The sequence below is a fragment of the Varanus komodoensis genome, unplaced genomic scaffold (genome assembly GCF_004798865.1).
Source record: "Varanus komodoensis strain SLA01 unplaced genomic scaffold, ASM479886v1 scaffold2, whole genome shotgun sequence".
NCBI classification, from domain to species: Eukaryota; Metazoa; Chordata; class Lepidosauria; order Squamata; family Varanidae; genus Varanus; species Varanus komodoensis.
Genome location: NW_025335568.1, coordinates 34,136,091 through 34,160,753, shown reverse-complemented (window position 1 = coordinate 34,160,753; position 24,663 = coordinate 34,136,091).

Below are 24,663 nucleotides of genomic sequence, written 5' to 3'. Positions count from 1 at the left end.
TTCACATTTTTAAAAACTCTGCAATAAGAATATAATACAAATTCACAAGAACAAACATCAAACAGTTCAAGCAAAATGTTAGTAATTAAGGTATCAGTAATAGTTTATAATTAAAAGCATTTCTCAGTTTCAAATCACTTAAAGGCCATTTTAAACTGCCAAGTCTTTAGAGCCCATTTATAAGCAATTATTGAAGAAGCCGGGCACACTTCCCACAGGGTGGAGTTCCGTAATGATGTGGCCACTGCAGAAAAGGCTCTGCTGCTTGTACCCAGCATTCTGATATACTTTATTGGTGGGACGCCAGCCAGGCTGAGGGCCCTAGTGGACCGATAGAGGTCCTGTAGCCATCCCTGTGATGCACCGCCCTATGATGCTCTGCACTGTGTGTGATCCCTTGTAATACCCCCGGGCTGCAGGCCAATGGACTGCACCCCATGTCTAGTTCTAGCCCACTGCTGCTGTGTCTTTTCCACCAGGCTGTGTTCCCCAGTCCCTCATCACAGTTTAAGACTGGATCACAGAAGAAAGCATAACTGATTAGCAAGTGGGAAAAACACGGGATCTGGAAAAAGGACACACACTTCACATCCACACTTTGAAGCTAAAACACCCTCACTGTGCTATAAATTTCACATACCTACCTAAAGCCTCCTGGCTTTGTTTATTCATGTGAACAAGATGTTGTTTCAGCATCCCTGTCTTGGACTGAAAGGCAGCAGGAGGGTGCAGTGGGCAGCCTGCTTGTGGGTTGCCATGGACAGGCCACTGTGTGAACAGAAGGCTGGATGAGCTGGACCCATGGACTGATCCAGCATGACTCTTCTTACCATCTTATTGCGTTCTTGTTGTTGTATTTTTAACCTGCTGCTTTTGTCCTGTGAGCCACCTGCACAACTTCTTGCTTTGAGGACAGCTTGTGAACAAAGTAAATCAAGATGAAGTGGGCGTGAGTTTGGTGGGCATAGCGCATCTTTCCGAGCGCATATTTATACCACGAAGATAAACAGCATGAGGATAGCACGGGTTTTCCTCCGCTTGGGTGAAATGACAACCCAGTCCAGATCTTGCATGTGCGAGTGCTGGTTCAGCACTTGTGATAAAAGAATAAGGCAATAGGATTAGAAAGAGAGATTTTATTTGATTCACTACAGGGATTTATCCAGGCTTTGTTCCATGGCAACTGAGCTAAGCATAATCAGTACTGTAAATAAAGTGGCTCTAGTTTCTGGGTTAGTAGTATGGGGAATTCAAAATAAGCTGGCTCCAGATAAAAATGGGAATATTCAATTTATTCAGAACATTTAAATATTTCTTTTAAGATAAGCACTGGAGTCAGATCTGGATTTATGTTGAAAAGGGACTGTGCTGAGGGGAATGGACTTCCCTGCTCCTTGCTTGCCATGGCAGCCCCTTCAGATGCCTGATAATGCCTCAGAGAGACTGAGGAGACCCTGCAGAATGGGGGATCCCAAAAAAAATCAGTCTTCCCTAGCAGGGAGAGACATTTTCTCTTTACATGATAGCAATCATGTATGCATTTGCATCTATACGTATGAATTGGATTGCCAAAAGAAAAGTAAATATGCATTTGTGTCTGTGTTTGGCAATGTGTAAGCATCTGCCCTACTTCTCCTAGGCATGGGCTTGGCCACTGTGGGAAACAAATGCTGGTGATGATGGAAAAAGCAAAATGCCGGACTAGATCAGCCTTTGATTCGATTCCTAAAGCTCTATTTATGTCCAGAATTTGCAGTCCAAGCCCCAGCACAGTTATGGACTATTAAAGCCATGCTCCTTCACTCTAAATCCAAACAGAAGCTAAGTGAGGAAGTGCGGCAGAGGAACATGAGAGAAGAGGAGATGAGAGGAGATGTGTTAGCAAGCCTAGAGAAATCCATTCATTGCATTGATTACCTACAGAAATAAAACACACTGCTAATAATAAGCTTTGCCTGATAAAACGATTTGAGTGTAAAGCAAACAATCTTGTACTCTGAATGGAAAGAAGCATCATTCCCTTCCAAATGGCTTTAGATGTTGCCTTTATGGCCAGAAATGAATGCACGCATCATTTACTTTCATGTGCATATTGACTATATGGCTAAATGTACCAGTCATTACACGATATGTATATGAATCACTACTGATACTGCTTCCCCAGAAAAATTGCTACATATTGAAGAACACCTTGCAGCAGAAGAGATGGCTAAGAGCCAGTGCAAACAGGACATTGTCCTTCACCCACATCTGCACCTCAGTTAGGTGAACCTGATCAGTGAAAAGCAGCTGCCACTATCTGTGCATTTTTCCTTAAGATGTTACTGAAAATACACAATGCACAGGCAGTTTTCAGCCACCTTAAATGTTGTATTTGTGAGATGGGTGGAGTTTAAGCCATAACAAAAGTACACAATGCAATACAGAAGAGTTACACAGCTGGATTTCATCAAAAGAAGAATACAGAAGTTAAAGGGGCTTAGTAGTAATACATTGTTTTACTATTTTTTTCTTTTTTACTCACATCTAGAAGTGATACTTTAAGTGACAATCTCTGTCCTAAGATTTTTATTTGCTCCCATCCAGGAAGGATACATTGCATGATAATCTCAGGTTTAAATTTCCATTCAACCATGAAGTGACTCATTGAAGTTGGGCCTGCCACTCTCCAAGCCAAGCAAACCAACCTCGAAGAGCTGCTGCAAGGATCAAATGCATAGGAGAACCATGTACCTTACCTGGAACAAAAGAATTTGGAATGGGGCTGCCCACTCAACTCTAACTGGGCTGAATTCCTCTGCTGGTGACGTATTCTGATTCCTCTGAAGTCCAGCCAGCAGTGCTTGAGAATGAGAGCCTAAAGCAGCCATCTTTCTCACTTTCAACAGATGCAGGCTTAGTCATACATTGGGGTAAACCCTTGGAAATCAATGGGACTTTTACATCATTGCTACCAAGTTTTATTATTTATTTTATTTATTTATTAAAACATTTCTATGCCGCCCCTTGCCGAAGCCTCGGGGCGGCTCACAACATCGAGTTCCACTGATTCCGCTTGATGATGCACATCAAACAACTGCTTAAAGGATTGTGTACATGGGCTTCACCAGATGGCCAATACAGACATCAAACAGATTATGTAATTGGAAGTAGAAGGTGGGGAATCCGTATTCTTGCTGCCAGAACAAGATCAGGAGCAAACTGCAGTGGTGACAGCTAGCTCTTAATTTCAAAAATCAGACTCAAGCTAAAAAAATCATCAACAGCAATATAGTTCCAAAATATAACTTAAGTAACATCCCTACATACAAATTGAACAGATATGGAGATAAAAGTCATCCTTGCCTAAACCTTTGCCTATGGAAAACCATTCTGTTTCTCCAGATTCTGACTTCACAATAGCTGCTTGTCATTGATAGAGGTTACGCATCAGGAGAAGTGCTGGGACACATTCCTTTGTTTCAGGGTCATCCATAGCTTCTTGCAATCCATAAAGTCAAAGATTTGCTGTAGTCTATAAAGCATAGACTGATTTTTTTCCTGAAATTCTTCAGTGCAGTCCAGTCACCAATATATATTTCCAATATGATCTCTAGTGCTTCTTCCTTTTTGGAATCGAGCTTAGATGTCCAGCATTGCCTGCTCTACATAGGATAGTATTCTTTGTTGTAACACTTTGAGCATTACTTTGCTTGTATGCAAGATTAACTGAATGACCCTGTGGTTTCTGCATTCTTTTGCTTCTCCTTTCTTGGGGATTGGAATATATATTGAACATTTCTAGTCTGAGGGCCATTGTTTTGTTTTCCATATCTGTTGACATATTTGTTAGAATTTGGACTAATTCATTTTCTGCAGCTTGGAATACATCTGTTGGTATCTTATCTGCTCCAGGTGCTTTATTCTTCGCAAGTGCTTTCAGAGCAGCTTTCACTTCGCTTTCTAATTTTGCAGGCTTTTCTCCATAGGATTCCACTTCAGAGGTCTGCCATCCTTTCATCTTTCTGTACAGCTCTTTTGTATACTCTTTCCATCATCTCTTTATTTTCTCATGGTCAGATAGTGTGTTCCCTTGTTTGTCTTTTAGCACTCCTAATTTAGGTTTGAATTTCCTTTTGAGTTCTTGGATCTTCGGGAAGAGGTGTCCTGTTTCCTCTCTTTTTGTTGCACTCTTCATTTCTTTTCACTGTTCATTGTAATAGTTCTTTTGGTCTCAACAGAACGGTCTTTGGAAAGTTGTGTTCAGGATACTGGCCCTATTTCTGCCACATTTTGCTTCTTGCCTGTCCTTTGCAACTGTGTTTCTTCTGCCAAGCATGTAGGCTTTTTCTCTGTCACGCCAGGAATTGTCTCTTGGCATTCAGGATCTAAGCTTAGATCTTCAGGATCTAAGCTGTTCAGAATTTGGGAAAGGAGACATTTGAATAAGTGGAAGAAAGTTTGTGCAGCACAAGGGGGGTTGTTCTAGGGAAATTACATGGGAGAGACTGCTAAATTAAGCCGAACTATCACATGGGACTCAAAATGTTCATTTTAGAGATTATGTTTAAGGTTAAACTGAGTTGTTGTTCTTACTCCTGTTTTTAAATACACTCTTTATTTGTTCATTCTATTTATAGCTAATACAGAGCACTGGTGTGTCACTTTATTTATTTGCTGGCATGGTTAGCTAGTTGTTATGTGCTTCATTTCCAATAACTCCTGTCATAATGGAATTTCAAGCATGACAGTTTCCATCTGCCAGGCGAAACAGGCATGGCCTTGCTTTCTTGGGTGGGGCCTTGATTCATTCAGGCTGCAGACAGACTCTCAACAGCTTGAAAAATGGAGAGCCATGCCAGAATTGGAAAGGCTTAAACAAAAAGCTTTTAAAAAGTACGCATAAAAATCAAGGTTTAGTTCTTGTTTTTAGATATAAGCTGGAAATTTGCAAGGCCAGTAGGAACGGTGTTTATTTTAGTTTAGGTTTGGGCAGCCTGCCCTATCACAAGGGCTGCAAGTGTCATATTTACAACCCCATGTACATATTTTAAAAGGAAAACATTGAGTTAAATGGGCTTTACCTCCAGGAAAGTGCACACAGGACAGCTGCCTGTTTCTTTACTCTTGATTATGGAACAGCTGGTGACTGAAAGATGACAGTATAAACTCATCCCACTGAAAACAATATTATTCATGGTGATATACCAAAGATTTGTCAGTGGGATTGTAGCTGTGATGGCTCATTCATACATGCAGATCTTCACTGTACGCTGCATGCCTGAAGTTATGAACATAAATGTGCAGATTACATGCAGTTACCTGCCTTTTGCTGTAACTGAAAGGGGAGAACCTGCTTTGCATGCAGAAGGTTCAAATTCAACCCCTGGCATCTCTAGGTAATCTTGCCTGAAATTCTGGTGAGCCATTGTCAATCAGCTTCAATCATACTGGGTCGGATGGAGCTGGAAGAAGGCAATGGCCCCACACTGTCTAGAAAACAACTGAGCAAAAAGGGAACAACAAAGCATCCCTTTTTACTGGTCAGTCAGGGCAGAGGTTAGGAAAGGCAGTGTTTGGGGAATTCCAGGAGGCCTCTCCAAAAAGGAGTCGTAACAGAAATGTTCCTGTAAAAGTTAGCTCACTCTACTGCCATCTCATACAGTGTGCATCACAGGGGAATACCAGATTAGGAGAGCACTTCACATTAGGCTCCAATATGGCCTGACAGGACTGCAGATCTGTGCATCTATGTGTACAAACTCTGCAACCTCGAACATGCCCAGAAATGATTGCACAGGGATCTTGCAACAGATAAGATGACATGGAAATGGTTCCCTGAGGGTAGAATGTCTGGGAAAAAAAACCCTCACTGAATTAAATCATGGCCAAGGAAGTGTCTTTCCAACTAATTACTGCTTTCATTTCTTAAAATGCTTTACATAGGAAGACTGAAGGGATGCTGCGGGCAAATTTTTTTGCTGAGCTGATTTAGCAACTAGCAAGGAGGAAAAGTTTCTACTTCGCATGCTTGCATTGGTGCTGTGGCTTCTCAGAATGAAAGAGAAGGTAGTTTTTAAAATCCAGCACTTTCCTCCCCCGCTTCCTCTTACTCCTTTGCTGTCTTCTGCAGGACCCATGGTTAAATTTTCTTTGCTTGGGAGCTGTGTGAACACAGAGTCAATTTTTATCTCTGCTGCTGTTTATCTATTGGAGGAAATAGTCCAGATGTACAGCTAAGTGTGTGGTGAGAAATACAGATACAGTATCCAGTTAAAGTTCAAAGCTTTTCAATCCCACTGTTTTCAGTGGGGGAGTTATATGTTTACATATCTTCTGAAGAAATCAACAGATTATACCACATGGAAATGTACACCCAGTCTTTTGGTAATGTATGAACTAACATCTTGGTTAACTCATCACAGGGAGACTGCATGTGTGTTTTCTGATCTCCTTGGAGGTAGGGTGGGATAAATATACAACTAATCCTAATAAAGTAAATAGCTCAGGATTAACTGGGGATTAATTTTGTGGCTACACACACACACAATAATATATTTCAGGAAATCATTTATATCAAGTATTAATAGAAATCTGCAAGACTTGGGACAAATACATACAGTAGCAGGAAAGTTTAGACCCATAGTGTTGTATTTGGGGGGGGGTGCTTGGTTTTTGATATTTTTGAAACATAGTTTTATGACACATAGTTTACAAAATTAGATGGTAAACTGACAAAGCTTTTGAAGTTTACATAGTCACTTGCTTTGGGCAGATTCAGTAACATACATGTTCAGAATCTATATGAAGCAGAAAACAGACTGATTACATAACTATTTGGAGTATGTTTAAAATGGCTGATTTTGCTAAATTGTGGTTCTGTGTTTAATTATTGCCTACTGGAGTGCACCAAAGAATTTCAAGAGAAAAGTTATTTGTTTTAAAGCAAAGACTGTATCTTGTAGATGACAAGAAGCCATGGATGGTTTTGAAAGAAATGAGTGTGGCCCAGTGTTTGATTGTCCTGGTGAATAATCTGTATTATGGCCAAGAAGTTCCTGTCAGGACAGAATATTGGGAAACAGAATGGTTTCATACGGCAAAGGCATCAGATGGGTGTATTTTACCTTCCTATCTGTTCAGTCTGTACAAAGAAAGCTGAATTAGGATCAGAGAAAGAACTGAGAATTGGTGGAAGATAAATCAATAATTTAAGATATGCAGATGACACACTATTACTTGTACTAGCAGAAGGCAGCAATGAATTGAAAAAACTCCAGATGGAAGTGAAAGAAATGTAAGGCAGGAAACAAAAATCATGATTACCAAAGAATTACAAAACTGTCTGTGTAATTTAAAGCTGATGTGTAACGAAGAAACAAATATTGAAAGATTGTGCATATCTTGACTTGAAAATCAATTCAAATAGAGACTGTAGCCAGGAAATTCAAAGAAGACTGAGACTTGGAAGGACAGCAAGGAAGGAACTAAGAAACATCATATTGTAATCCGAATAACTATGTATGGATGTGAAAACTGGGCAGTGAAGAAAGCTAACAAGAAGAAAATTGATACATTTGAAATGTAGTGCTGGAGGAAGGTTTGGAAATACCTTGTACACACAGGAAAACAAACATAGGTCTTAGAGCAAATCAAGCCAGAGCTTTTTCTGAAAGCCAAAAAGAAAAATCTGAAGCTGGCATAATTTGGTCACATAATGGGAAAGCAAGACTCCTTGGGGAAAATGATGATGTTAGGAAAAGTCAAAGGCGGAAGAAGGGGAACATCAAATATGAGATGGATTGATTCCATAAAGGAAGCCACAGCCCTGAGTCTGCAGGAGCTGAGTGGGGCTGTGGAGGACAGGGTGTTCTCGAGGGCAGTCATCCATAGGGTGGATAAGTTGGACTCGCCCACAGGCAACAGCAGTATTCTTAATACATTACATTTATACCCTGCTTTTCTGCATTCCACCAGAAATCCAAGCGACTTACATAGTTCCTCTCCTTTCTGTTTTAATCTCACAACAACAAACCTGTGAGGTAGGTTATGCTGAGAGTTTGTGTCTGGTCCAAAGTCACTCAGGGAGTGCACTGGCTGAGTGGGGACTAGAACCCGGATCTTCTGAGTCCATCACTCTGACCACTACCCCATACTGACTTTCCTTTTCTGAATAAATATTTTATTAATATGTCATTAATAGAACAGGTTGCTGTGAAAATATTAGATGGCTCCTTTAAAACTGGGGAGTTTTAAAATGAAAACTTAAGATTCAAAAACACAGTGTAATGCACGCATGCAACACACACGTAGAATATGCAAAAGCCAATTCATTTACAGTTTACCATTAAACTTGCAAGTATGGGCATGATTCACCCAATGTTGAGCATTTGAACACATATTAAAGGTATACCCTACTCATAAGTTGGAAGGGCTTACATTTGGCTGAATTTAGTCTATCACAGTGATGGAAAAAGTAGACATAACTGCTTTGCTAAATTTTAAATTCATAAGCAACTATTCATTCTTTTGTAATTAACTGGGGTTGGATCCAGACTAATTCATATTTAGAACTGGTTCACAAGTAACGCTGACAAGCTGATGCTTTTGTCATTTTACATATGCAGCCTTCAATTAACTTGTGTGGAGGTTGCTTTGTAACATTGAACCGGGATGGTATATGTTAACTGTTAACCTACAGTTAATGTAAATTAACAGTGGGCTGTTTAACCCATTATTAACCCATAATGTCTGTGTTCTGATATCATAGTGCAATCTCCAGTCAAATCAATTAGAGGTTTCATTTGCAAATGGCAGTATACACTGCAGCAGTTGGTGGGTTAATGAACCCACAATTTGCCACCATGATATGCTATAATAGTCATACAATAAGACCATTAGAATCAATGGAACTTAGTTCATAACTAACCCATTTTTCACTGATTTCTGTTGGTCTGCTTTAAGTGTGACTATATCTGGCTCGAACCCTTGAAAACTGATAGTTGCTAAGGAAATGAATACACACATTAGATTCATATATTAGCAGGGCTTTTTTTGTCATAGAACACACTGGAACAGTGTTCCGGCACCTTTTTTTTGACGGATTTTTCCAAGGGATTGTGAATCGCCCTGTCGGGTGTAGCAGGTCGGCGGCAAAAATCATTAACACAGTGCATGCGGGCTGCTTGTGTGTCCGCGTTGATTGTGAGGGCGCTGCTCGGCTTGGGACGCTGCTCGGCTTGGGATTGGTGTGTGAGGTCGCACGCTGAGTGCTTACTGCCGGCGGTGACCATTATGTTTATGTGTGTGTAGAGTGACTGGCTATGTGCAAAAGGTAAACAAGTTCTTTATTTCAAAAAAAGTTGGTGAATTGAAAATCTTTTTTAGTGTAAAAGTGTGACCCCAAATCATGAGTTCCGGCACCTTTTTTTTTTTTTTTTTACAAAAAAAAGCACTGCATATTAGAAATATTGCACTAATATGTGGTTGACACACAGGCATTTTTTAAACATATGAATTATTCCTCAACCCATTTTCTTTCTCTTTGAGATGATGTCCAGCTGGTGCATTTCTTTTTACTGTATCAATCACATTTCATATCTCAGCTTCCTTCAAATTACAAATGACTGTCTTTGCTGAATCAGACTTGTTTGGATCTGCTGTACCAGAGTCAGCTGTTTTCTGAAGTAGCAGCCAGACTATGGAACTCACTCCCTGGGAAAATCTAGCAGGTTGTCTTTAATGGTAACCAAAGCTCTGAATCTAAGCCCTCTCGATGGTTTACAGCAGTGCATAAAATACAAGAGAAACACTATATAAAATATAGATAACAGTAAAAAGTCAGAAAAATTAGCTACAAAATTTAAAAGGCAAATGTAAAACCAAATTGAAAAAGCTACAATAGTTAACATACATGTATTTAAGAATACTTTTACGCCATGTGATTTAAAAAAATCTTTTCTTTGTAGCTATTAATGCTGTTTTTAATGCTGTGATTGTACTGTGTTTATGTGGTATTTTTATTTCTTTTGAATTATGCAAGTTGTAAGGAATTATTCTGAAAGGTGGCATATAAATGAAACTTTTACAAAGCTGAAATAGCAGCAGAGGAGCAATCTGAATTCATATGCAATAACCCTGATATAATAACTTCTGTATACAGCAGAATCTCCTGTCCACTCCAGTGTGAACATGAAGCTGACATGAGTGTGGCTTATTCTTTTTATGGTAAAGCTGAGCTGCATGCTCACTCTTCTTGGTACAAACATCAATGAAACTTCCTAGTAAATCCTTTTAGTACAGCTGTCTAAGGGAAGATTCAACCAGCAATGGCTATGCTGGCAACTCCCAAATAAGCCCATAAATGCACTACAGCTTGGCTACCAGCCCCATCTAGGCAGTGGGGGAAGTGCCTTGCAAGCCTCACCTTAGGGAATAGGCACCTCTTCATAGCAGATAGCACCATGGCTGCAGCAGTGGAGGAAAGCTCTTTTACCCTCGTGTATGCTTTTTCTGTAGCTCAGGCTTAGCAGGGAGGAGCAGAAAGAGAACAATCTAGGTGTGATAAAATCCCAAGCTATGGAATCCCAATAAAAGCAGGGAGGGTGAGAAGGAAGTCCAGTAAGAAGCTTGGAGTCTGCTAGAAGCAGTTTGATCAAGGCTAGGAAAATGGAAATCAGCAAAACTCAAGCTGGCTGAAGCTTTCCAAATTCCAACTTGAAGCCTGCCCTGACTTGACTGTGTATCAAATCACAAGCCTTTTTCCCCCTCGAAAATGTCTTTTCATGAATATATTTCCAGACATAGATACCAGTTGTGCACATCTCTGAACTGTATCTATTCTTCTCCTATTTATTAAACCATTATTTGTGGGCATTTTGAAAGGAATGCATCCTTCGTGCTGTCATATGCATGTCATTTGCATGATACTCTATTCTATCCCCAGTTTTCCATTTTTTCCCTCAACAGTCAGTCAACATCCTGGGTCCAATAAGTGTATTCAGTCCTCATTGGCCTGCTTGGGGTTTCTCTTTCCCTGTCTGTTATTTTTTTTCCTTAAAGTGTTGCTGTTGTTCATTTGTTTATTTTGGCATAGTTAGAGAATCTCCATTTAGCTCTTTCTTGTACAGGCACGGTTCTATTTTGGCTCCATAGGGCAAAATTTAGTGTCACGTGAGTATTTTCCATTCAAGCAGTGTGAAATTCCCCTCCTCCCTGCTACAGCCTCCAACAAATCTGTTTTAAAGGAACCACCTGGGGCAGATTTTGAGGGAGTGTTGAGTGCTGCATGCAGAGAGTGGGGAGAGGAATTGTCCCTTCCCCATTCAACTGAAGGAAGCCATTTTGTGGGTTGGAGTGGATAACTGGAGACTACCCATAAGAATTTATAATCAGAATTCTCTCTTTCCCTGCCCTCCCCTGTCCTCCCCTCTGTGTATAAATATCGATTAATATTGAAGAACAAAATGGTGAAAATGATGACCTGAACAAATATTTTAGTAAATGTGTCAGAATCGTGTGACTTTATCATCATAAAAATAAGAGCTTTTCTGCCTCCCCAATCTCTGCAAGGCTCAGTCAAAGGCACCTTCACACACCACTGCACAATGGAAAGAGGGAGGTTCTTTGTATTATTGTGAAGTCACAAGATTCTGCTGCAAAGGCTCCACTGTTTACACAGTCAAGAGTGCTAAAGAACAAAACCAAAAAATTGTTCCATGTGAACTGTTATAACTGGCTGAGGCACAGGGAGGCATACGGTTTGAAAAATCAAGATTTTTCTTTACCCTATTCATGTTGCCTTATGACTTGCGTTTCAGCTTTGAAATCCCTATCATACAGAAGAGCCATTAAGTGGAGGGAGGGAAACATTTTCTGACTTGTTTTGATCTGTAGCAAATCATATGCATAATAATGCATACTTTACACATTTGTACATTAAGAATGTGTTTCTGCGGCCCAACTAATTGATGCATTTAATATGTTCTTGAGCTTCATGGTCCCTGATATCAAGGTTGTCTTCTTGTCATCTTTAGTTTCTCACTTCAGCCCAGAAAATGTCAACATCTAGGTTTATGGAACATGTGGCCCATCACCCTGAATGCAGCTCATCAGAGGTATAGTGGCCTGCTAGACACTTCATAATCCCATTGTTCCAATCCTAGACATGCTATAGGTATATTAAGTCATGATAGATCACAGGGTTGATGCATAGGTTGTGCAGTTCTGGTCTGATATAATCCAGGATCCAGACAGTCCTGATACTAGTTTTCAAAGATAAAAAATATTTAAAAGGGGATACCTCTGAACATGCATATGTGTAGTGATACATCCATAAGGTCAAGAATGACAGTGGAGGGGCAAATTCTGTGGCTGCAATAGAGGGCTAGGTCCTGAGAAGTTTGCTTTCTCTGCTCCTTGCTGGAAAGAACTCTTGGCTACAAGTGTCAGCTGCTCTGAAGCAGAAAGAAAACATCATCTCCTCTGCTTCTATCAACCAGGAGAACAACACTGCTGGTTTGTGTGACTCTGTGTATTTTGCAGTGTTTACCTTCAGTAGGTCACTTCGAATATGATTTGATTAGAAGCTGCAGCAGAAATCCACAAGATAAATATGGCAGGGCCTTCTGTTTGTGGAGAAATATTTTATCAGGTAAACTGGTTGGAACCAGAAGTTGCAAATCAGGTATTGCACCGAGGGAATTACAGGCTCTTAAGAAATGCGTAAGTGTACAGATATGCAGAGAAATCTTTGGCACTTGAGTGTAGGAGGTATGTTTTTTAGGATATTTTGGGTATTTACCCTAAAATATGAGATTTGCTGAAGCACAAAACATTAATTTACTAAAGTTTTATTTAATTGGCATGCCACCTGATAGACAAAGCTTTTGGGGCAGTGTACAACAGTTCATATAATGCAATAAGGTACAGCAGAGAATATAAGTAACAATAAAACATAACATTTTGCTATCAAGTGCTTGTTGTTGCCACCGATTGAGCCTCACTTGGCAGAGGCATTTATGGGAAGCCCTCAGGTGTTGATTGTAGCTTCTGGGTAGATTGTGGTTGCGAGAGTGTTATGTTGAGTATTGTTGTCCCAAGTCATGTAGGGCTTTAGAAATTAAACCCAGCATCTGCAAATCTGGCTCAGAAGCACATAAGCAGGCAATGCTAGTGGGCTAGAGCTGATGTGTTCGGATCTTCTGTTTCTGGTTATTAGTTTGGCTACTGCATTTTGCGTAAGCTGCAGCTTCTGAGCAGTATTCAAGAGCAGCCCCACACCGTATGCATTGCAATAGTTTAGGTTAGAGACAACCAGATTGTAGATTACTGGAGCAAGTTATCTATCTTGCGGAGAAAGGGGCATAGCTGGGATGCCTCCTGGAGCTGGTAGAAGATACTTCATTCCACTGAGGCCAACTGAGCTTCAAGTTACAAGTATGACTCAAGGAGGATCCCCAAGTTAGGAATCTGCTTCTTCAAGGGGAGTGCAGCGCCATCCAGAACAGATTTGGCAGCCTCCATCTGGCCAGAGGAACTATCCACCAACAGCATCTCCTTCTTGTCAGGATAGAACTTCAGTTTGTTAGCCCTAATCTAGTCCATTGTCACAGTCAGTCCATTGTGTACAAAGCTGTAATGCATCAAAGAGCCTCTGAGAAACCAATGTTTTTAGCAAAGAAGGACATTTAGAATGATTTAGATAAAAGCATTTAACATTTCCTACCAGTTCTGCTTGTGAATTTCACTGTAGGTTGGCTTACAATGAAATCCTTTGTGTATCCACTGAGAAGTAATGCCACTGGGTTCCATAGGATTTACTCATATATTCATAAGGAAGTGAATATAAGATGGCTGGCTGAAACTGCTGTCCTATACATACTTCCCTAGAAAAAAAGTCCCAAATAACTTAGTGTGGGGGGAATAATCTAAAACAGTGGGGGTTTAATATAAAGCAGTGATCATCTATGGTCTGGTGAGACATGAAGGGAAAAAGACAGTGGTCCTATATGGGCACAATCCCTCCTAGCTGGTTACTGTGTTGTGCAGCAGGTAAAGGAAAGGGGGGCAGTATGGTTGTGATCTGTAAGAATATCAACCCTTTCATTAGGTAGCCTGTTAAGGAATTAAAATACCCAGAGTGTGTGTATTTGAGATTGAGGTCCAGGGACAGGCTGGAGATTCTGCTGGTACAGAGACCACCTCATTGCCTAGCAGAATCCAGAAGACTTATGAATCCAATTAGCCTCCAGTCAGTCTCTAATGGCTTCTTTGGCAGTGGCTTTGTTGAGTTCCTAGTCACAAAATTGAATCAGAAGTTGATTCGAGCCTTAGACGTGATTGCTCCTGAGCATCCTCTCCATCCAGCTTCCAAAAGAGCTCCTTGATCATGGAGAAACGCCAAGATATGATCAGGAAGGGTGATAACTGAAACACTGATGGCCAGAAATCTGGACTCATTGCTGACCAAACACTTTATAAAAATGCATCTTTGCTCCTATCAGGTGGCTTTATTCCCCGCTTTTATCAGATTTGTGTGCAGCAGAGCTGTTTAGGGTGATAAGGAACTTGTCTTAAGCCCCAGTGTCCCCCAACTTATCTTGATAGATTGTGGAGGTGGAGATAAACATAGACATGTCCAGCAACTCTGTGAATGGGGTTATCTTGGACCAACTTTGTAAGTCAGTTTGTAAGTTCTGATAATGTTGACAGTCTTCTTGGACTGGTGAGAAAAAACCACCTGCCCCCTTGATCTATGTACATTTTGGCTGGGGGTGGGAGGCATTGAGGAAGCTACTATGCCTGATCATCAATGCCTCCTTCAGACCCGCCTGAAGGAGGTAATTGTATGGCTCTTCTTTAAGACCCTAGCTTGAATCCCCTGGATCTTTTTGAGAAGGCCGTGTCTCTCCAGATGGTTCTGAATGATAGTGATTTTCTGAACCCATTTCAAACTGACTTCAGATGCAGAGTTGAAACTGCTTTGGTCGTTCTAGTGGATAATCTACAACTCAGAATGGACAAGTGGAGTGTGTCCCTGTTGGTTCTGTTGGATCGCTCAGCAGCCTTCAATACGATAAATCACAGTATTCTTCTGGATCATCTGAGGGACTTGGGAATTGGGGGCACTGCTTTGCACTGATCCCATTCCTACCTCCCAGCTTGTTTTCAGATGGTGATGCTTGGAGACTGCTGCTCCACTAAGAAGGAGCTGATCTGTGGAGTTCCTCGGGGCTCCATTTTGTCACCAGTGCTGTTTAATACCCACATGAAGCAACTGGGGGAGATCATCCGGAGGAGTGGTGCTGGGTGTTGTCAATCTGCCAATCTGCCAGTGACAGCCAGATCTGTTTCTTCTCACTGGCATTTGCATCTTCTAGAGACAGCATCTCTGCCCTGACACTGGTAATGGGCTGGATGAGGAAAAGCAAATTTAAGTCAAATGCTGACAAAGCTGAGTTGCTTACTGTCATGCACGTGTGCTCTGGAGAGATTCCTAGGCACACATGAGAAGTTGACCATTTTGGTGGGACTGAGAGCTCAGAGTTGGCTGAACCAGATGAGGCTCCAAGCTTAAACTCTGTTGTTGCAAGGGACAGGCCTGCTCCTGCAGACCCAGATTCTCAGACTGAGCCTGCTCTGCAAGAAAGTAGATCAAGGACTCCCATGGGGCCTAGTCTCCCTGCCTGTGGGAATGAAGGAGAAGGTGGACAAAAACATCCAGAGTGAGGAGATTTGGAATTCGGTAGTCTCTCAGATGGGGAGCACCGGCCTCCTGAAGAGCTGGACCCAAAGGCCCATTGTCACAGCCACAGGCTGGCCCAGTTAGGCGCTCAGAGTGCAGAATGCAGGTGTGCTCATTTCCACAGTGCCTCTCCTTCCAGAGAAAGACCCTGAAGGGTTCGTAAGCAAAGCTTTGGGTAAAGGGGGCCAGGGAGGGTTCAATTTCTTACTTTGTGTATGCTTAGAGACTCCTGGATAGAATAAAGACACTTACAAGAAGAGCTGGAGAGGGAACACCTAGCTCATGGCACTTGTTGTAAAGGGTTTGAATCCAGGATTGGAGGTGTGTCAACTGGTTCTAGATGAGGAAACACTCCTGAAAGACTGTCTTTGCAGTCTGGGGTGCTGCTTCACCTGGTCCTTCAGATGTCAGCACAGATAGAAGTTGTGGTCATTAGTGTCTGCTATCAACTTTGGCTAATTTGCCAATTGTGCAGCTTCCTGGAGCAGAATGACCTGAAAACAGCAATGCATGGTGCCAGTAACTTCTAGGGTTGAGTTCTGCAATGCACTCTATTTAAGGCCACCCCTTGTGTCTATCCCAGAAACTTGTACATAATATGGCAGCCAGGATGGCTTCTGGGACATCATGGAGAGACAATATATGAACACTGTCCCTCCACAAGCTGCCAACAGATTTCCAGATGTAGCACAAGGTGTTAGGCTCAGGTCCAATGTACCTTCTGAGCATGTTTGCTCATATACTCTGCCCCACTTCTGCAGACCTCTGGGGATAATCTTTTGCCCTTTGCTTCGGCAGAATTAGTGTCAGCTGCTCAGAGAACCTTTTCATTGGTCACCCTTAAACTCTGGAATGGCCTGCTGGGAGGGATGTGTTAGATACCCCAGATTATTACTTTATTACTCAAAAGGGAGCTAAAGGCATTTCTTTTCCTACAGGCTTTCCCAGATTAATGCTATTTAATATGTTATTCTTAACGTGAATTTGAATTACTGTTGGTTTAAAGTTGCTGTAAACCATCCAGACTTTATGCAAGTGGGGCAGAATATAAAAATCAGTAATAAATGTGGACAGGTATAGGATTGTGTTTTATCTATATGTATGTAGAAAGTTCAAACTAATTTCTCAATCAGTGATTTTTTTTAATTGAATGAATAAAAATACAGTGACCTTGGAACTCTTTTGGCTGGCGCCTCACCATAAGTTTGGGAAGTTGCTCTCAAAGTGATAGGAAAGCAAGCATTCAAGTTGAATCATGCCCGTCACACCGGTAGTGTGCATTCATGCAGCAGAAGTTATTGTGCTGCTTGGGTGGAGCGCATAAAAGGTTACTATGGAGACACACAGTCTGACTCAGGATTTTGACTTGTTTTGTTATAGAAAACCAGCCAAATTCTGCCCTACTTCAGCGCTCATTTTTCAAACCCTCTGGATTTGAAAAATGAGCTTTTACACGATTTATGCACCACCAACAAAATATTAGGTTACAGCTCTTCCCAAATGATGCACTTTTAAGTTCACAAAGAAGGCATTCTCTCTGCCTCTATGCAGAATCATGTCCAAATGGACACAGGGGGGATCCCTTCTCCATTAGGACTGTAGCCTACAAGAAACAACTTGTGCAAACAGGCCTTCCTTGCATACGCTTCCTACTCATCTCAGGACCAGACCACAGGTTACTGGAAAAGCCACTTAATACCTGAAGTGTCTGCTCCATTCATACCTCAGCCTTCCTTTGTTTATAGGGGATAGTAGCCTGCCTTTAAAGCTGCCCAATAAAGCTGTCCATAGGTGAGGAATCTGAACCTCCTTTATTGTGCCACCATTTGCCACATCAGGTTTTTTCCTCCTTGGTTTCAGGCGAGAGAAAAGTCCTCACACAGCAGTATGTGGCATCACAGAGAAGTCATACAGGGAAGGTTTAGCTCCCCTCTCCTACACACACCTCTTGCGGAACTGAGACCGCTCAACCTTCCTGGAACAGAGCACATGTGAAAAACACGTGGCAGCCCACTCCCCATTCCGACAGTGGGCATATCAGTAGGCAAGACTACAGTCCAGCAATGCATTTTCAGCACATGTTTTCCAAACACGGAGAGGAAAAGAAATTTCTGTTACTAAAATCACAATACAACAGAAGACGAGTCTCTAACAGTGCAGTTCTACACACATTTATACAGAAAGAGTCCTACCACTCGCCACATTGTCCGGTCATCGTTGCTGGTTGGGGAACGCTGGGAATTGTACAAATCTTTCTAAGAAGCATGCATAGGATTGCACCGTAAGTATGCTAACTAGAACAGAAGAAAGGTGCATTCCTTTTTAAAGGAGCATTCATCACAGTTGGTGAGATTTTCTGCTGATTGTTCTTCAATGAACATTTTGCATAGCCGTGCTTTCTACTCCCACACCAGTTAACAAAAAGCCTTCATTGTTTAGACTTGTAGGTGTAATAGTATTTTTCTGGAGATGGGCTAGAATGAATCAATGCTAAGGATTTTCCTGTGAGATTAGTACAAATGCATTCCCAAGTGCCTACTTTAGAATAAATAAATCATAATTCTGCATTTAGAACAAGCTATAGAAAATGGCTTTGTTCTCTCATTGCTGCAACATGTGGGCCAAGATTTTGAGGTACTCTGAGATTTCTCTGCAACTAAAGAATCTTGCTTCTTCCCTAAAACGAAGGCTTGGCATCCAGTTTTAAATGAAGTTTCTGATTTGTCAGCGCACACACTTGCTGGTTACTTCTTTTTCTTCGTATTAGGTTGATTGTTTTGGCAAGGTACCCACAATGAGCCCAAGAGATGATTGGGCTGTCCATGGTTTCTTGGTGCCTTCCCTCTCACACCTTTCTTCCCTTTCCTCCTGGAGGTATATCAGAGGCCACTGCAGGGAGGAACACGTCCCTTCCCTCCGACACTCATGCGGGGGAGCCCACTGTGGCCATCTTTTTAAATTTCCCCTTGTTGTGAGAAAGCAAAATTCACCAAGTGAGCCAGCTTTCACTATCCCCTTAAGAGGCAGGCATACATTGCTGCTTCAGAGTGCTGGGAATACCTTGACGACGGCTGCCCACGCCTGCCCACTGTGTCACGTCATGTCACGTCACAATGTTATTTTTGGACCTGCAATGGGTGTAATTTTTTTGGTCCCATTGTGGAAACAGGGTTGGTTGCATGAAGTCCATTGGGGTCAGCTTCCAGCTTCAGTTGGGGCAGAGTGCAGAAGGGAGCAGTGGTCAGCCCTTCTAGACATGGCCCATCCAAGGCTAGAAATCCCTTCCTCCCCCCTTAATTCCAAAGGCCAGCTTGCAGAAGGCAAGCTACGCACTGAAAGCAAAGCTACACAGGGCCTGTTTTTCACAAATAGTGCTCTCCTCCCAGCACTATCAGGACACACATCCGTGATGTTCGCTCCAGAAGAGACTTGTCCAGCGGCCAACAAAAAGGAATGGATCCCAGACTTCCTTGCTGGCTGTTTGAGAGCTGCCCATAAGGTTGCCGCTCTGCACTGTTCTCCTGAATGAAGGCAGTGTGCGGTAGGGGACCTGTGGTTGAGTCAGCCAAGCCTATCTTGGCTGCTGGTTTGGACAAGGGCATGGAAGAGCTTCTGGCAGCCACCCCCATGTGCTCCCTGGGCGCTTTGGCGGTGGTGGTCAGTGTCATCTGTGCAGCAGCTGCTTGGCGAGAGCAGCCTTGCTGGCTGTGGGGGCTGCCCCATGATGGGTCATATTGTCTGGGTTCAGATGACACAACAGTCCTTCACGAGACAAATTGGGAAGGTCATGATTCCGTATCAGCAAGGACATCATCTGCAGGGATTGCTGTCACCACCCCTGTATTTTAAATCATATGGTAATTCTTTGGGAGAGCGAAATGTCTGGCCGTGATAAGGTAGAAGCAAATTATAAAGTTACCACAATCCCAAAACTTTTGCTTTAAAAATTGTGTGCAGACCTCACTATGAATCTCTTTCCCCCACTCCCAATATGCTGAAATGGCATCTCTGTGCTGCGGAATTGTTGCCTGCTGACACTGGATTAAAAATGAATCGGAGGCCAGACTAGTTGCTTATCTCATTTAGAAACTGCTGGGGATACCCTGGATCTCCTTCTGATGGCTTCTATACTAATGACTCTGACCCGCCATCTGCTTAGCTTTCAAAAGGCTATTGTGTCCATGCTGGCATTCAGAATTGCTTCCACATGAAGACCTTTTCAAAATTACTCTCCCTTTGTCTGTCTACCTGTTTCCTTCCAAATAGTTTGGAGATTACAAATGATGCCAAATGGTCATGCTTTGGATTTTTCCTCAGGGCTCTCATTAAGGGTGTGTGTGTTAGATAAGACTTCAAAGCGAAGAGGAACACAGCTTCTCTGGCTACTGAAACTTGCGTTACACATCTGATCAAATCATCCTCTTTGCAGGACTTGAAAAATGATCACAGATCTACCTTTCCCCCCAAGAGATAAAACTTGATTGTGGAGAGACATATCCTCCCACTGCTGCTCCTTTATTGTACTTCGTTCCTCACAAGCTATTAAAAAAAGATTAAGATTTGGCTGTCACCTTTTCAAATGCTTGCACACATGGTGTATTTGTGGGCCTCCCACAGGCAGATGGTTGTCCACTCTGTGATAAGAATGGTGGAGCAGATGGAGTCTTGGTCTGATCCAGCCAGGCTGCTCTTACCTTCTTAAATGAAACAAGAGAAAATGTGTTTAAGTGCTAATAAACACATACAAAGCAATTTGTGTGTAAACGTATGTGCTTTTGCAAATTCTGTGTATCTGAGAAGAGATAACTGTGAAGAGATAACTTTCTCTGACTCTACAGTTTATTTTACTAATATTTTAATGTATCAGACAATGAAAGGAATGAATAAAAGCAATAGATTTCTATCTTCTTACATGCACATCACTGTACAAATTGTAGGACACATACTTGATTTACCAGTTTTTGCAGAGCATATCCTACAGCTGGAACTGATTCTCTCCCAAAGATTCTTTGTAAATATCTGTTTCAAATAGTCTCCAGGCACTCTCAAAGACTTACCAAATATTAAACTATTTGATACTTGTATGCAATGAATAGTGGGTATTTGATATCCAGTTCTATTTTATTTTGGTATTTTACAGTATATGATCCACAATCAGAGGGGTATTTTATGGCTGACACACCGTGGTGTTGCTCATTGATTTATGTATTTTCTATCTCCCAGGGTGCCATTTGTATGACAAAGCACCAGATTATTCTGGCACAGTTGTATACATCAGTGGAAATGTTATCAGCAGAGATTGTTTTTAGAATACAGAATGCATATTTATAGGTCAGAAAGAAAAGATCTGGGATTAAAAAGGTCAGACATACACCAGTCCATTCTTTGAAAAAGCTGGAACTTCCTTAGTACAGAATTGACCAACAGAAAAGAGTCATAACCAGCACATTCAGGTAACTTATCTCTGTGTGTGTGTTTTGCATGTTCCACCTCATTCTTGTGACATTCACAGTAAACAGTTTTGGCTTGGAATTTTGCATGAGTGGCATTCTTTCAGTTTTCTGACATTTAATCATTCCTCTTGAATGACCTCAAATAGTTTCAGTCCTTCCTTGCCAAGGCTTAGAAGAATTCTCATCACAAAACTGTACTGGAAGTTACTGCTAGTACAAGCGTTTAAAAACAAACATGCAATTCTAAATGTGCTCAAATTGTACCCAAAAGTACCTTACAGAAAATCCAGTAAGCATATCAGACATAAGATCCTTGAAGATTTTAAGATTAGAAGTAATTTCTAAGTCCCTTTGGGATGATGCCTCATTTTTGTGATTCAGCAGTACAGCTTTTTCCCCATCAAATTGGTAGCAGAAGCATGAGGTGTGTACAAGATGAAAAGTCCACATGCTCAAACCTTTATCAAGACAGTTCTCATAGATTTTACATTTTCATTAATAGGAATGTTACAACTACTCTGGGAGAATTTTCATTTTCTTCCTCTCCCCAACACCTGCTCCCCTTTTCATTCCCTTCCCTCAGTTTCCAGCACCAACCAGGTTCAAGTTCTTCAATCACTGAGGATAGAGCAAAATAAAAGACTTTTAGAGGAAAGGTGGCAAGAAAACAAGACGAAGAGAAAAGGTGGCTACTACCTGTACTATTTTCATATATGTTACTTCTTTCCTTCTATATGTAACTAGGAGGTCTTGTTGCTCTCAATTTGTTTTTCTAATGCCTGTGATGTTAACTTTCTTAATACATTTGTTTGCAAACATTTATCAACATGGGCGTTTTATGTGTAGATCATACAGAAACAAAGGAGGGAAAAACTTCTCAAGTTTCACCCTTGAAAAAACTTTCCAGGAACTCATAGAGAAAATACTTTCATGTTAAAAGTCCATCTAGGTGAGCAGGCTGACTCGTTACTTAATCAAAAACAAATCAGAGTATAACTTTAATAGGAAATAAAATGAGAAGGAGTTTCTCCTGAGTTTTTCTTTTGTGAAATGGTTATTTACGTTAAAATTAGAGTTTCACATTCTTTACGCTTGCATGTAACACAATGGGAAGTCATTCAACTATTGGCAGGGAATATTGTACTTTTCCTACTACAGCCTCATGCATGTTAGGAAATGTTTGCATTTTTCTTCAGTGCCTCACACATTCCATTTAAATAAGGAATACTGCAAAGCAAAGATGTATGTTTTAATCATGTTATATAGAATGGCTGCTGAGATGTTAATCTCCAAAATCTTTGCACAAAAAGCAAAGGTACTGCTTTTGACCTTTAACAAAAAATCTAAAATCCATAGGATATCCCAAGGTCACAAAATAGTGTGCAAACTTTCGAGTTCTTTGGAACTTTTGAGCAGGAAAGGTGTGGAAGGAAGCTAAAGAAGTATCAATATATTGACCATGGAGTCTGCATTTCATTTCAGACAGTAAGCTACAGTCATTCGAATTACACTCTACCAGGTGCTAAGATGGTTTCAGGTTACACCTAGGGTTCTCCCAAGGGCTACTGCTATGGAGAAACAAACAATGATCCATCTCCCATTTCGGAGAATGCAGAAGTTAGTGGTTACTTGACACCATCTCCATCTTTAGATGAAATATGCAAGTTCCTCGGTTTTCTGTGGAACACAGGAAAGCTAGATTTTTTCAAAAACAAAGCTGGAAATAATTTTGAATGGTGTCTCAGGTAAACAAAACTTCAATAGAAATCAAACTGGCTTCTTCAAGTAGCAGCTGGAGGGCTTACAGCCTCAGAGAAAAAATACTAGCTTCAAGTGATATAACATTTTCTTCCTTTAGTGTAGCATCCTGCTACTGGATAGCTGAACATGTCCATTTAAAAAGCTTTAGACAAAGTTCCTCACAGAAGGTTCCTGAATAAATTTTACAGCTATGGCCTAAGAGTTTGCATCCTCTTACGGATTTGAAACCGGTTAAACAGGAAGGCAAAATCAAGAATAAATGGACAAACCATAATGATGGGATGTAAGGTGTGAGGCCTGGCAAGGTTCTGTACCAGAATTAGTTCTTTTTAACTTGATCTATAAAATTTGGAATTAGAGGCATGTGGTAAAGTGGTTAAATTTGCTGATGACACTAAGCTGTTTAGGACAATAAAAACAAAAGCAAACAAAAAGGACTGAAAGGATCTCTCTGATCTAGATAAATGGAAACTAAAACGGCAAATGTAGTTCACTGTAGGCAAGTGTAAAATGATACACAAAATTCCTGGTTTCACATATATACAGACAGGAAAGCTTGAACTGGTATTGACTGCCCAGAAGAGAGATCTAGTAATCTTGGAATTGTGAATGACTTGATTAGTGACCTATTGTTTGGCAGCAAAAAAGAAAAAAAATCCACAAGATGTGATGTCCACCAATATGGACAGGTTTAAGTAAGGGGCTTGGGCAAATTCTTGAAAGACTGCTAGTGACTCCTAATCCTGGTCGGCTGTTTTCAGTACGAGGGGAAGTTCTGCACTAGTTGCTGGGGAACATGCGTAGGAGCTTCTGTTGCCCTCCTGTCCTGCCTCCGGGTTCCTACAGGCTGCTGGCCGGCCACTGTGTGGATAGAATTCTGGGCCTGATAGATCTTATGTTCAAATTCCATGCCACTGCTCATTAGGGGGGGATCAGAAATAAAACTGCCAATGTTGTAGTACCTTATGCAAACCTATATTATAACTATAATTATGCATCTCATTTCAGACAGGGTCATTGAGCTGGAAATGACAAGAAAGCATCGTGCAAAATGATGAGAGGGCTAGATCAGTTCCCCCATGAGGGAAGGTTACACATTTTGAAGCTTTTTAGTTAAGAAAAAAGGCAAGTAAGGGGGAGGACTGTATTACTGCAACCTTTCCAAGGGAGCTGAATGGTAGATTCGGGACAGATAAAACTTTTTCATACCACTATCGAATTCACAATGTGATTATAGATATGATGTTAGAAGATTTAAAAGTTTGCATACAGGAATGGCTGTTTTACCTTTGGTGTCAGAGGCAGGTGAGCCTCGGTAGGCCGGCTGCAGGGAACACAAATGGCCATTGTGCTTGGCTCTCAGGTTCTGCTTGTGAGCATCCTGCAGGCACCTGCAGTTGTCCACTTGAGTAGTCTGGGCTGGATCATTCTTTGGCCTGAGCCACTGAGGGTCTTCTGTTCTCACCATGCTGTGTGTTTGATGGCATTGTTCCCGGGCAGCCACAGTTGCCTGTAATACTCCGCTCCAGGCCTTGCAGGGTTTTAGAGAGCCCTGAAAATGGGAAGAACTCATGTACTAGTTCTTGAACAGAAGTCTAGGAGCACACAGGACCAAAGGTTCCTCTGTCTGAAGATTATCTGTCTGCTCCATTATCTTTAATCCACTAAGGGAAAACTTTGCTCTACCACTGTTACAAGGCCTTGGAACACAAACATGAACTCCTG